Source organism: Mizuhopecten yessoensis, unplaced genomic scaffold (assembly GCF_002113885.1).
Source record: "Mizuhopecten yessoensis strain PY_sf001 unplaced genomic scaffold, ASM211388v2 scaffold10477, whole genome shotgun sequence".
NCBI classification, from domain to species: domain Eukaryota; kingdom Metazoa; phylum Mollusca; class Bivalvia; order Pectinida; family Pectinidae; genus Mizuhopecten; species Mizuhopecten yessoensis.
The window spans coordinates 812,953-823,943 of NW_018408566.1; the positions used below are offsets into that span (position 1 = coordinate 812,953).

Genomic DNA, 10,991 nt, shown 5'->3' on the forward strand with positions numbered 1-10,991 from the left:
CTGTGATAAAAAAAGACAGTAGGCATCCCTTGGCGACACATTGGTCAGCAAACATAGGCCAGTTATCGTTTGCAATGAACCATACAAATTCAATAGTAACCAAGACCAGACAAGCTTGACTGAATTTCCCATATTTAAGACACACGAAAAGGCCACACACAAATTAAACTGTCTGCTTTTTCAAAATCGCATACTGAAGCAAATCACTCAATAGACGTGTAATGTTCAATGAGAAGATTGATATAAACATGTAAAGTGGACGAACGGAACATATAAATACAATAATAATAAAATATCTTATTTAAGTGTCACGCATATTTTACATAACACATACCTTTACATAATCAAAATGCACATATGCAAAATATGCCCAGCCATACTGACTTACGAGACACTACTTACAATTTATATTTATTAAAACATAGAATCTATTAATGGTGAAAGAAGAGCGAGAGTGGTTGGGGATACCCCCAGCGACAATATAAATACATATAAGTGTATTCAGTTGGCCCATATACACAACCTGGTTTGGTGTATCAGTATGATACACGCTCACTGCAGACGTTACATTGTATACTTATCACACACAGTGGGTACATCATATTACTGAATACAATGTCACCGCGTGCGTCTTGCGTCCCGATTAGTATAGTAAGACGCACATTGTTGTACGTGTGTTATATAGATGTCACCATGCACATCAGACGCGAGCAAAGCATGTAATTTGTATGTGTGTTATATAACTTGTGTATGACAGGTAGAAATGATTGACTGATTGTTCGATTGATTGGAGAAGACGAGTATCATTTTATTCTAGCTTGTAATTTTTATATTAAGCCCGACTTCTGGGCAAGCTTGTAAAAATCCTGTCTTTAAGGAATGTAAAACAACTAAATAATCTTGGTATTTTTTGTGTATTGCCACTGCGAGGCGTTACAGCTACTAGTAAAAAAAAATGGACCTTTTTTTATTTACTAAAAAACATAAAATAATTGTGAAATGCACTAATGTAACGGTTCCTGACTTGGAGCATGTATATTTCTATAGTTTAAGTGTCAGGGTGTTTATGTGTTTAATTAATTAATATGATAAATTGCCATATTCAATACATTATTAGCAGATTTGTTTTTGAAAAGTGCGAAATTGTTACACATTGTTCAGACTCCACTATCTGGTATGCAATTCATTTTCTATGTTCAACACACTGTATGTATACTCCTATACAATGTACTGCTTTTGGAATATACTGAAATGAATTCAATTGAATGGAATTGATTGATTGATTGATTGACTGACTGACCGGTTGATTGAATTATATTGTTTGATTGGTTGATTGAATGGTGAATTGATTGACTGACTGATTGACTGAGTGTCTGACTTATGATTGATTGATTGATTGACTAATAACTACACAATTAATTGGTCAGCTGGTTTAAGAAATTAAATTAATGCATCACATTTGCCAGCCTTCGATCTCTTCGCGATTTTGTTAACAGGTCATGCCACATGAAGACCGGTTCCCGAGAAGAAAGCAGGTGCGTAGCTGCCATGTAAACAAATAAGTAGTAACATGCACATAACAATATTCCCAAAGGTACTATTTTATTTGTACTTACTGTGTGTGGTGTGAAATAGTGATTAAGTTATTTTACGGAACAGTCGGTATTGTGTTAACCGACCGAGAGCTCTGAGTACAACAGCACTACAACAACTGACTAGTCAATACAGAAGACACAGAGGAAAATCCGTGATCTGTAAGGCCATCTACAGCAAGAACATTGTTTCTCCAGAAACAGACTGGCATATACTTTCCCATTCATTTACCTAGTACCTCAGACGTTTTCCATGGGTTCATCAGTGTGAAATACAGGGGTTTTACCAATAATAATCCTCAGATATTTCTGTACGCTTACTTTAAGATGAACATAAGTTGATTAGACATATTACTTATGCTTCAGTGTTATGTAGAAAGTGGACTAAGTGAGCGTATCCTCTGTAGTATCGGGGATGTGAAGTGGAAAATTATAGGGCTGCAACGATATATCGTATCGTATCGTATCGTGATGTTTTCTTGAGTATCGTATCGAATTTTTTGTTTGCCTGTTTCGCGATACACCAACTACTGATATCATCAATCAATTTTTATCAAACTCTAAAAACAGTGCACTTCCTTTTTTGAATTCTCCAGTAAAGATGTGGTCCACTGTGCAGAAAGTACTAAAAATCATACAAAAATATTTTTTCAAAAAGTATTTACTATTGAAGTCTATGAACTTGATAAAATCCTGCAGTCAATCATTATGAAGTTGACCTTTTAAATCCCCTTTAATATACATGGCTTAGTCTAGTATATATCTATACCTAGTTTATAGTTAGACATATCCAATGTTACTTATGTCATAACATCGACTAACAGTACACGACAGTACCTTATAATTGCATATATAGTGTAACAAGTCAAGTGAACAATCCCTATGTCCCACCCCTGGACAAAGATATTGGTACCAAGTTAAACCAAGGGCAATAACTCTGTATCGCTGGGGCACGAGACACGATTTCAACCGCGACCCTCTGCCATGACCCTCTGCTATAAAAAGTGATAGTCAAGGGTCAAGAATATTTATTTAACGTCGCATATGCATGTAACAAACTAACATTAGCACTGTAGTGCTATTCTTGCGACATAGCAGGTGTGTAGGTGACACAGCAATATATACATGTAAACAAGACGTAACACTATACACTGATTGACATAGGGAAACGCCCATACTACATGTACAGTTGGGGGCTAAAACAAACATAAACTTACCGTTGTCTGTCGTACGGAACCGGTAGATAGATGTGTGTGGTTTGTTGTTTTTTTTAAGTTTTCCGGAAATTCTTTCCAACACAGTTTATCAACCTACGTACCACTGAACTGACTGACGGTGCAAGTTTATACGTAAACACTGCATGCTTGGCTTGCTCCTGTTAGATATAGTATGTTAGCACAGAATGCTGTAATCACTGAATAGTGAGTGTTGATCGATGTGCTGTGGCGTGTCGCCGGGACCCACCACGCCACCTTTCCGTTCCTTCGTGTTATGATGCATAGGTCACTCCTGTAGTAACACTATTGACAAGTTAGACCATTTACAAATGTGTTCAGTATCACAGGGACCTGTTAACTTGTTACAGCTATATTTGGACCTAAATTGAGGCTTTCATAGTTATTGTACATGTAATCACAATTGGGATGGCATTTTGCCGAAAGTAGGTTAAGTTATAAAATGTAGCTGTAACACATTTTAAGAGATGAAATAGTTACATTAAATATGTCTCTATTTGGACCTATCTTATATTTAGGGATTATCTCAACACAAGGTAAAAACACCACACCGATAAATGGTATACGGTCTTAACTTGTTCAAATGCATCTTTCAGAAACAGTTACAATCTCTACGGGAAACACATATTTTGAAATGCTCACACCGTTTCACTATTTTCTTGTTTTACTTCATTGTAAGTATAAATAAAATAAGCAACACGAGTTATTACTGTTGTTCAAAACTAATATACATAGGTATGGGCAATGCACGGATTTTGCCCTTCATGATCAAGAAACAAACTTTAAATCAATATCGGGGCGTCCTGGTGCCAGGTGGGTCCTGCTCCTGTTCCAAGTATGTGTGACTTTCAGTTCAGTTCTTTATTACCTTGAACCTTACGACTCGTCAGTTCAAAATAAACATATATACAAGGATAAACAATACAATCACTCGCACTCATATACACACCCACAAATACACCCACACCTACAAATACACCCCCACAAATACACACACACCCACAAATACACACACACACCCACACCCACAAATACACACACACCCACAAATACACACACACACACAAATACACACAAATACACCCACACCCACAAATACACCCACAAATACACACTCACATACCCATTGGTATAGTGTAGAGAGACATCCTTCTTTATATAGGTACATAGTCTTTTCTTTTCTTATTACTCAGTTTAATATATTTGGCTAAATTTGTTAACTGTTTTTTGTTCCCTGTTTCCATAAGTTGGATAAACGTATACATGCTAGGTCTTTCATAGTAATATTTCTTAATAAAACGCTTTCTTAAATTTAAAAAAAAAACATTCACATTTTGATATAAAATGAAATTCATCTTCGATATCCCCACTGTTGCTAGAAGATTTTACCCATACAACTTATACCATTATGCAGATAATATATAAATAAGTAAAGAGCGTGTCAGATCGGTAAGTTGTGCCAAAGTGACGTCACACTTCACGTGACCTCGTATCAAGTTCAAAATATACATATTCATTAGGCCGATATAGATGGGGCGTCACCTGGCCTGTCCATCATCTTAAGATCGAGAGAGACGGTGTCTCGGTCACTACACGTATTGTTGCATCAAATGACCGTAACATATGAAATTATGAAAAATCGTGGTCAAAATCCTTTTATGTCCAAATATCAGAGCTATAACAAATTATCAGGTCCCTGTGATAAAAAGACAGTAGGCATCCCTTGGCGACACATTGGTCAGCAAAAATAGGCCAGTTATCGTTTGCAATGAACCATACAAATTCAATAGTAACCAAGACCAGACAAGCTTGACTGAATTTCCCATATTTAAGACACACGAAAAGGCCACACACAAATTAAACTGTCTGCTTTTTCAAAATCGCATACTGGAGCAAATATTTTACTCAATAGACGAGTTTATGACATTTATTAATACATAAAAGACTTCTGGGTTAGGAATTTGATGAAAATAAAGTGATATCTGAATACTTATTGAAAATCATAGTGCGTAGGATTGAGACAAAAAAGAACGTGTAATGTTCAATGAGAAGATTGATATAAACATGTATAGTGGACGAACGGAACATATAAATACAATAATAATAATATATCTTATTTAAGTGTCACGCATATTTTACATAACACATACCTTTACATAATCAAAATGCACATATGCAAAATATGCCCAGCCATACTGACTTACGAGACACTACTTACAATTTATATTTATTAAAATATAGAATCTATTATTGGTGAAAGAAGAGCGAGAGTGGTTGGGGATACCCCCAGCGACAATATAAATACCTGTAAGTGTATTCAGTTGGCCCACCTACACAACCTGATTTGGTGTATCAGTATGATACACGCTCACTGCAGACGTTACATTGTATCACACGAGTGGGTACACCATAGTACTGAATACAATGTCACCGCGTGCGTCTTGCGTCCCGATTAGTATAATAAGACACACCATGCACATCAGACGCGAGCAAAGCATGTAATTTGTATGTGTGTTATATAACTTTTGTATGACAGGTAGAAATGATTGATTGATTGTTCGATTGATTGGAGAAGACGTGCATCATTTTATTCTAGCTTGTAATTTTTATACTAAGCCCTATTTCTGGCCAAGCTTGTAAAGTTGAATAAAGTTGAATTGTAAAAATCCTGTCTGTAAGGAATGTAAAACAACTAAATAATCTTGGTATTTTTTTTTGTATTGCCACTGCCAGGCGTTACAGCTACTAGTAATGCTATTGTGTTATCTTGTATAGTATATGTACATTTATCAAGTGTACGATTGATAACACAGTGCGAAATTGTTACACATTGTTCAGCCTCCACTATCTGGTATGCAATTCATTTTCTATGTTCAACACACTGTATGTATACTCCTATACAATGTACTGCTTTTGGAATATACTGAAATGAATTCAATTGAATGGAATGGAATTGATTGATTGATTGTTTGATTGGTTGATTGAATGGTGAATTGATTGACTGACTGACTGTCTGACTTATTGATTGATTGATTGATTGATTGATTGACAAATATCTACACAATTAATTGGTCAGCTGGTTTAAGAAATTAAATTAATGCATCACCTTTGCCAGCCTTCGATCTCTTCGCGATTTTGTTAACAGGTCATGCCACATGAAGACCGGTTCCCGAGAAGAAAGCAGGTGCGTAGCTGCCATGTAAACAAATAAGTACGCTCTTCTTCTTCTTCTTCTTCTTCTTCTTCTTCTTCTTCTTCCATACGATTGCCTCCTTCGTCTTATCGAAGATTATGCAATGTTTATGATACACAATGTGCAGGTGAACACACAATTGAAAAGTTTAGATTGTAAAAGTTAAAAAGTAAAAAACACTGATGTAGTGTCAGACGTTTAAAGCTGGTTGATTCGACCCACCAGCCTTAAGCCTAGTGAGTTCGGGGTCTGTTAGAAGTTTAAGTTTTTTTAGTTCCAATTCGTTGAGAGTTTTCTTAAAGGTTTCCAAGTTTGTCGAGTTCACAGTTTTTGAGTCAAGTTCGTTCCAGTCTTTTGTAGTAACAGGCACATAACAATATCCCAAAGGTACTATTTTATTTGTACTTACGGAACAGTCGGTATTGTGTTAACCGACGGCTCTACTACAACAACTGACTAGTCAATACAGAACACACAGAGGAAAATCCGTGATCTGTAAGGCCATCTACAGCAGGAACATTGTTTCTCCAGAAACAGACTGGCATATACTTTTCCATTCATTTACCTAGTACCTCAGACGTTTTCCATGGGTTCATCAGTGTGACATACAGGGGTTTCACCAATAATAATCCTCAGATACTTCTGTACGCTTACTTTAAGATGAAAACAAGTTGATTAGACATGCTACTTATGCTTCAGTGTTATGTAGAAAGTGGACTAAGTGAGCGTATCCTCTGTAGTATCGGGGATGTGAAGTGGAAAATTATAGGGCTGCAACGATATATCGTATCGTATCGTATCGTGATGTTTTCTTGAGTATCGTATCGAATTTTTGTTTGCCTGTTTCGCGATACACCAACTACTGATATCACCAATCAATTTTTATCAAACTCTAAAAACAGTGTACTTTTTTTTTTGAATTCTCCAGTAAGGCTGTGGTCCACTGTGCAGTCATACCCGAAAGTACTAAAAATCATACAATTTTTTTTTAAAGTATTTACTATTGAAGTCTATGAACTCGATAAAATCCTGCAGTCAATCATTATGAAGTTGACCTTTTAAATCCCCTTTAATATACATGGCTTAGTCTAGTATATATCTATACCTAGTTTATAGTTAGACATCTCCAATGTTACTTCTGTCATAACATCGACTAACAGTACACGACAATACCTTATAATTGCATATATAGTGTAACAAGTCAAGTGAACAATCCCTATGTCCCACCCCTGGACAAAGATATACGTACAAAGTTAAACAAAAGGCAATAACTCTGTATCGCTGGGGCACGAGACACGATTTCAACCGCGACCCTCTGCCATGACCCTCTGCTGTAAAAAGTGATAGTCAAGGGTCAAGAATCTTTATTTAACGTCGCATATGCATGTAACAAAATAGCATTAGCACTGTAGTGCTATTGTTACGACATAGTAGGTATGTAGGTGACACAGCAATATATACATGTAAACAAGACGTAACACTATACACTGATTGACATAGGAAAACGCCCATACTACATGTACAGTTGGGGGCTAAAACAAACATAAACTTACCGTTGTCTGTCGTACGGAACCGCTAGATAGATGTGTGAATTTTCTTTTTAACTTTTCCGGAAATTCTTTCCCACACAGTTTATCAGCCTACGTACCACTGAACTGACTGACGGTGCACTTCGCCAACAAACGATTGTAACTAACACTGCATGCTTGGCTTGCTCCTGTTAGATATAGTAAGATATACATAGGTATGGGTAATGCACGGATTTTGCTCTTCGTGATCAAGAAACAAACTTTAAATCAATATCGGGCCGTCCTGGTGCCAGGTGGGTCCTGCTCCTGTTCCAAGTATGTGTGACATTCAGTTCAGTTCTTTATTACCTTGAACCTTACGACTCGTCAGTTCAAAATAAACATATATACAAGGATAAACAATACAATCACTCGCACCCATATACACACCCACAAATACACCCACACCCACAAATACACACCCACCCACAAATACACACACACCCACAAATACACACACACCCACACCCACAAATACACACACAAATACACACCCACACACAAATACACCCACACCCACAAATACACACTCACATACCCATTGGTATAGTGTAGAGAGACATCCTTCTTTATATAGGTACATAGTCTTTTCTTTTCTTATTGCTCAGTTTAATATATTTGGCTAAATTTGTTAACTGTTTTTTGTTCACTGTTTCCATAAGTTGGATAAATGTATACATGCTAGGTCTTTCATAGTAATATTTCTTAATAAAACGCTTTCTTAAATTTAAAAAAACCCATTCATATTTTAATATAAAATGAAATTCATCTTCGATATCCCCACTGTTGCAGTATGCACATGTTCTTTCAATCCTATCTACATTGTTATACCTACCAATTTCAATATTTAATTTGTGAGATGACAGTCTAATTTTTGTTATTTCTTTCAGATTTGTATTTCCTATGGGTTTTGTTAAATATGGTTGTAAACAGAAATGTTCGCCAAAAAACTTGTACAGTGAACACTTAGAAGATGAATCTGCTTCTTCTTTACATTCTTGTTTAAATATATCACACATTCTGCTTTTAATAATATTCATAATATAATCGGATGTATAGGTATCTCCATATTGCCATATATACCCTACTCCCATTCTAAATAGTTCGTTTCTTACTCCATTTATCCATTCACTACCATTTTCTAACATTTCTTGATAACATGCATGTAAAACACAATTGTCAGTTTGTTTTAATTTTAACCAGTATTTAAACATTCTAAATTTCCTAATTATTTTCAAAGGCAATCTTCCTAATTCTTAGATATCTTAACCCTTAATAATCTTTTACAATAACTTAAATGTATTTTCTCTATATCTGGTCCCAAACTTCCGCTCCATAATTAAAAGTACTAGACATATGTATCGAAAATATGAAACTGAGTTTCAACGTTAAAATATTTTTTCTTAGACACGTTTGATACTGAAAACAATGCTTTTCTTCCTTGTTCAGCGATTTTTTGTTAATTTTTTTTTAATTCACCATTAAAATCCATTAATATACCAAGGTAATTAAATTCATCTACAATATCTAAAACACCTCCATCAAAGTACCACTTATCTTTTTCTCTTAATTTACCTCCGTTACGGAAAACCATCACCTTGGTTTTAGAAGTATTAACCGTAAGATTCCATTTATTTGTATAAAGTAATAATGTATCTAACATTTACTGCAATCCCTCAGAAGTTTCGGCCAATAACACCATATCGTCTGCATACATCATTAACAATATATTAATAGTTTGTAGCTCTATAGAAGGACACCCTTCTGTTAAAAAAATCATTTCGCAATCATTGACATTAAACTTATCTTATTGTCTAGATAGGTACAAGGCATCAAGGCATTTGGCACAAGTTATTGCAACTTATGAAGCCATCTTCTATCAACATTACAATAACAAGTGATTACATAGACACACAATTACAATAACAAGTGATTACATAGACACACAATTACATATAGTACAAGTAACGGTAGGAAGGCAAAAACTACATATGTACATGTATACATTTTATTTTCTAAATCTTTCGCTGGACCTAATGATAGTTCGTACATGTCTAAATAAATTACAATTATCATCCAAAGCTAAGTTTTCTTCACCAAATAGTACAGTTACTTCAAACGTATTTGCATGTTTATAGTGTTTATGTATTGGAACAGTACTGTACGAGCATTACTATACGATTGAAACTCAAAGAAGTATTGACAGGCATTACTCACAACGGTGACCAGAATTCGAACAGTTTGAATCTTGGACTCAGTTTGCACGGGATATATCATATCTATAGAACTGCATCGATGCCTTAGTCTACTAGGTTTACCTGTAAGTATATTTGGTGTTAAAGTTAATTTGAAATAAGAGAGCGGCAATAATTTGACAGTATCATCTAACGTATTACAGGTTTTCATAGTAGAAGGCAAGAAGAAAGAGTTTGTAAGAGAAAGTCTGAAGTTTGGAATTCTATAGTCATTTTTATTTCTTGGAGTATATCTATTATTGTCTCCAACTAAAGGGGGTAATAAATTTGACAGATAATTTGGAGTAAGCTGCCTGTTCATTGTGTATGATAATTAAAGTTTCCTTCTTGCTCTTCTATCAGAAAGTAATTCTAGTCCTGTTTCTGAGTATAATGATTCATTTCTAGCATATGAAGATAATCCTGTAATTATCCTCTAGCTGCTTAACGTTGAGCCCTCTCTAACTTTTCAGAATCAACCATGTATATTCAAGAACTGGTAATATACATTGTAAATATTTTGTAAATTCTTACTAGAGCATCATGCTTAAACATAGATTTAAGTTATCCTAAAACAGTATTCATTTTCATTGCTGATTTATAAATTTCATTTTTGTGATTTGTCCACTTCCCATCTGAATTTAATGTGACTCCAAGATGTCTATGCGTGCTACTAAAATTTGGAATGTTTCCGTCAAAAATCAATTCCAGGTCTTCGTCTACATCATCCGAATTTGAAATTAAAATAATTTCTGTTTTGTTTTGGCTGAAAGTAACAAGCCAAGTTTTTGCCCAAATATTTCATGATTCTAAGTTTCTATTCAAAATGGTTTGAATTTCTAAACAGGAAGAAGATTTTTTAAATAAAGTGTCATCAGTAAACAGAAGTATAGTATATTCTAGTGCATCAACAATATTATTAATGGAAATAACAAAAAATAAAGGTCCAATAATTGAACATTGTGGAACTCCAGTACCTATCCTATCAACATTAGAAGATAAAACATTCTGTTGCCTGTTACCTAAATAATTTTCTATACCAGGCAAGACATTTTCTGTAATACCATACGATTTAAACTTGACTAATTGACCTGTATGCCAGACTCTGTCAAACGCTTTAGAAATATCACAGAAAACCTTACAAGTGTGTTTTTTACTTTTAGATCTAA

At 35.0% G+C, this 10,991-nt stretch overlaps 1 protein-coding gene across 2 annotated transcripts in view; it reads right to left on the reverse strand.

Moving 5' to 3' along the window:
• The window catches only part of LOC110460730 (retinal-binding protein-like), a 60,521-nt gene extending 52,627 nt beyond the window's left edge, over positions 1-7,894 (reverse strand). Inside the window, exon 1 of one of the 2 annotated variants that reach the window (XM_021513830.1) lies at positions 7,574-7,894. The gene's annotated coding sequence lies outside the window, so the exon portion shown is untranslated. Of the gene's footprint in view, positions 1-2,809; positions 3,042-7,573 lie in introns of those variants that run through there. The other variant, XM_021513829.1, reaches the window with a different exon arrangement.
• Positions 7,895-10,991: the final 3,097 nt, after the last annotated feature.